This window comes from Ovis aries, chromosome 3 (genome assembly GCF_016772045.2).
Source record: "Ovis aries strain OAR_USU_Benz2616 breed Rambouillet chromosome 3, ARS-UI_Ramb_v3.0, whole genome shotgun sequence".
NCBI classification, from domain to species: domain Eukaryota; kingdom Metazoa; phylum Chordata; class Mammalia; order Artiodactyla; family Bovidae; genus Ovis; species Ovis aries.
In genome coordinates this window covers 150,371,191-150,375,772 of record NC_056056.1, presented here as the reverse complement: position 1 = coordinate 150,375,772, position 4,582 = coordinate 150,371,191, and the positions used below count along the sequence as shown (strand labels likewise).

General features: G+C 41.0%; 1 pseudogene; it reads left to right on the top strand.

The window, feature by feature from the left end:
- The first annotated feature begins 3,774 nt into the window (after positions 1-3,774).
- On the top strand, positions 3,775-4,034 carry LOC121819181 (peptidyl-prolyl cis-trans isomerase FKBP2-like; annotated as a pseudogene).
- Positions 4,035-4,582: the final 548 nt, after the last annotated feature.

The following is a 4,582-nucleotide window of genomic DNA, read 5'->3' as shown; positions in this document are numbered from 1 at the left end:
TGGTCACTGATGATACCAAAGGAGAGACCAGACATGGAAGCCAGTTCACAGATGAAGATGGTTGATCTTTTTATCTGAATTCAAATTTACCTAGACATTCTACTTTTTACTTGCTAAATCTGACAATTCACCATCTGTATAAGATGAGAAAGATTTTTTAAAAAAACAAAACGACTGCCCAGTGCTAGCTAAAGAGTGAGGAAACATCTGCTTTCATACACTGGTGAGATTATAAATTGGTTTGACATTTTGGAGGATAATTTGGCAGTGTCTACTAAAATACTCTTTGAGCCAGCAATCTCACTTTTAAAATTTACATTTGTACACCTAACTTTTTATTGAAGCAGTTAGTTTTAAGAAGGTATTATTTAGAAACATTTACTCAAATATGCAAGGATGTTCACTGCAGTATTGTTTACATATCAAAAAACTGGAAACAAGGTAAATGCCCATCAATAAGAGTGTCATAAATTATGATATCATGATATGGTGGACTCCCCTGTAGCTATCAAAATGGATAAAGCACATGTGTATGCTGTGACATGAAAAATACCTGGATTATAGTGGTTGGTTAGCAAAAATTCATGTCGATGCATGGCAAAAACTGCCACAATATTGTAAAGTAATTAACCTCCAATTAAAATAATTAATTTAAAAGAAAAAGAAAACAAAAAGACAATTTGCAAAACAGTGTTCATGATTCCGTTTTTTTGTAAATAATATTACATTCGTGTATAGAGAGAAGACTTGGAGGAGACAATAGGAAAAGGAATGGGATTATCACTATCTACATTACATGTGTGCAGAATTTTTTACAATAACAGTGCATTTTATTTTAAAATAGTTTCAAAGAGAATTTTAAAATAGCTTAAAACTTATATGAAAAGGAAAAATTGATGTGTTTTTAATTTTTTTTGGAGTATAGTTGATTTACAATGTTGTGTTACTTCCTGCTGTATAGAAACCGTTATCTTTTCATTATCAGAACATTGCTTCCTATGAACCAGATTATTATGAAGCATCATGTGGCATTCAGAGAAATGAAATTCACATGTGACCTCTAAATGAAGCAAGAAACTCTTGGGGCAGGGCTTCTTCTGGAACTCTGCTGAAGGAGCTTATGGGTAAGGTCCTTGCTCTTCAGTACATCACCCAGTAAATGAGATAAATAACATTGTGATCCTGATGCAAAAATAGGTAGTGGGGTTTATCTGTCTTCTGTCCCAGCCTGGACTGTCTGCTCTGGATTCTTAATTTCTTTAGTTATATTTAAAATGCATTTATTTATTTAATATATTTGGCTCTCTGAGTCTTAATTGCAGCATGCAAACTCTTAGTTGTGGCTTGTGGAATCTAGTTCCCTGACCAGGGATTGAACCCAGTCCCCCTGCATTGAGAGCATGGAGTCTTAGCCACTGGACCACCAGGGAAGTCCTTCTTTAGTTATATTTAATTAAAACAATTTTTAATGAATTAACTACCTAGATTCCAGTAGCCTGTGTAATATGCTCCATGACATCCCCAACTCTAGGTAGCATCCCCCACCCAATGTTTACTTTCTCACTTTCACTTTCTACCCTTCCTGGCTTACCTGCTCTCTGCTTCACCAGGCTTCATTGCTCTTCAGTAAATCCTTATCTACCCCTAGTGAATTCCTCATCCATGCTGTTTGAAAATTTTCAGTCAACTGAATCACCACTCCCCTTATTCACAAAATTAATAGAGTCATAAAACTGGAAAGGTAGCTTAGAAAACATCTAACTCAATTCCCTCATTTGGTGAAAGAGAAAAACTGGCTTAAAACTCAAAATTCAATAAAAGAAGATCATGGCATCCAGTCCTATCACTTCATGGCAAATAGATGAGGAAACAATGAAAACAGTGACAGACTTTATTTTTTTAGGCTCCAAAATCACTGCAGATGGTAACTGCAGCCATGAAATTAAAAGACGCTTCTTGGAAGAAAAGCTATGATCAACCTAGACAGCATATTAAAAAGCAGAGACATTACTTTGCCAACAAAGGTCTGTCTAGTCAAAGCTATGGTTTTTCCAGTAGTCCTGTGTGGATGTGTAAAGCAAGATGAGCGCTGAAGAATTGATGCTTTTGAACTGTGGTGCTGAAGAAGTCTCTTGAGAGTCCCTTGGACTGCAAGAAGATCAAACCAGTCCATCCTAAAGGAAATCAGTCCTGAATATTCATTGGAAGGACTGATGCTGAAGCTGAAGCTCCAATACTTTGGCCATCTGATGCGAAGACCTGACTCATTAGAAAAGATCCTGATGCTGGGAAAGAGTGAAGGTAGCAGGAGAAGGGGACGACAGAGGATAAGATGGTTGGATGGCATCACTGGCTCTATGGACATGAGTTTGAGTAAGCTCTGGGAGTTGGTAATGGACAGGGAAGCTTGGTGTGCTGCAGTCCATGGAGTCTCAAAGAGTCAGACACTACTTAGCGACTGAGCTGAACTGGAAGTCTTGCCGATATTAAATGACTTGCAAAGTCACACAATCCACTGGGGCCAGAGGTAGAATTTGAACTCAATATCCATTGACTGAGGAGTCATGGTACATCACTGTACAGCTCCACTAAGGCTTAGAGGAGAGGGTATGAGTTGATAGTTTACTTGGAGAAGAGCTTTTCAAGAAGGAAGGAATCTAAGTTGCAGTATACACTGATAGTGATACAGTCCAAGCCCTATCATCATTTTTTTGGTTTATTCCCCTTCCAGTTTATCTAGTCAAATCATGATCTCAAAATTAATCAGAATTGTCACCCCTACTTGGTTTAATAATACGCATGAATTGAAACCACAAGTCTATTTACTCTTATTGTGCACATCAGCAGATGACCTCAATTCTTATGTCATCAAGATCATGGATGCCATTCAAACTGACCCTGTAAACGTCTAGCCATACAAAATCTCTCTTTGTTTTCACCAAATCCTCCTTTCTTTCATCTCCCTAATGTTCTTCTCATCTGTAGTTGTGGTTTCAGTTTGTACTATATACTACTGCAAATTTATAATTAGGGGAAAATCACTTCACTTTCCTGAGCCTCAGTTTAGTGTGAATATGACTGGACTACTCACCTCATGCAATTAAGTGAAATAGCACATATAAATATACTTTGAATGGTGGGAATAAAGACCATCATAATGTTAGCAGCTGCTCATAGAAATCCTCAACAAAATACTAGCAAACTAAATCCAGCAACATATAGAAAGAATTAAGTGATCTCATGATCAAGCGGAATTTATTCCAGGAATACAAAGTTGGCTCAGCATATAAAAATCAATCTGTGACCAACAGGGGACCAGTCTGGGTGTCCTGCAGGCCCCAGAGGGTGTAAAGTTGGGGCAGCAAATGGGGAGGAGGCACAGGGCCAGCCTGGATGTACCCCTGCAGGACTGGGGCTCCCCAGAACCACCTAGTGGAGACATGTAGGTGCCTCGGGGCCGATCCCCTGCAACAGCCACAGATATATGGATGTGCTGGGTGGGAAGGAACTGGATGTGGTGTGAATGGGAGTCCCCCCAACTCCCGGTTGGGGCAGCCACTCTGTAGCCAGATAGGGTCTGGACTTTGCAGAAGGGGATGGGTGGGAATTGACGAGCAGAGCTGGGGACCGGGAGGGTCGGAAGGGCAGGCAGTGAGCAAAAGGGCCATACCCTGGCTGAGGTGGCCTCCCCGGAAGCTGCAGATCAGAGTCAAGAAATGAGTAGACCACTGTCCCATCAAATAGCGCAAAGGGTACATCCTTCACAGGCGCTACATGGGAAAGCTAGAAGATGGAACAGAGTTTGACAGCACCCTGCCCCAGAACCAACCATTTGTCTTCTCTCTGGGCACAGGCCAGCTTATCAAGGGCTGGGACCAGGGGCTGCTAGGGATGTGTAAGGGGAAAAGCAGAAGCTGGTGATTCCATCAGAGCTGGGTTATGGAGCACGGGGAGCTCCCCCAAAGATTCCAAGTGGTGCAACCTTGGTGTTCTAGGTGGAGCTGCTCAAAATCCAGCGATGTTCAGAACTGTAGCCAAACTGGAGAGGGGAGATGGAGAGGCCCCCATCATGGACCAGGCTGTTTAAAGAAAGAAAAACACCTTAACCCCCTCCTCCCCCAAAAAAGTCAGTCTGTGAAATACACTGTTATGGGCTGAATGGTATATGAACTCAAAGTTCATATATTGAAGTCTTAACCCCTAGGACTTCAGTATGTGACTGTATTTGGAGATCAGGTCTTTGAATGGGGTAATTAAATTAAAATGAGGTCATTAGGGCAGGTCCTAACCCAATATGACTGGGTTCTTGTAAAAAGAGATTAGGGAGACCATGGGAAGACACAGGGAGAAGATGGTCATCTGCAAGCCAGGGAGAGAAGCCTCCGAAGAAACCAACCCTGTCAACAGCTTGACCTCAGATGTCTAGCCTCCAGAAGTATGAGAAAACTTTCTGTTTTTTAAGTCACTCAGTCCATGGTAATTTGTTATGGCAGCCCTAGCCAACTAATATATACACCATATTAACAGAATAAAAGACAAAAGCCACATATGATCATCTCTATAGAGGCAGAAAGAGCATTTG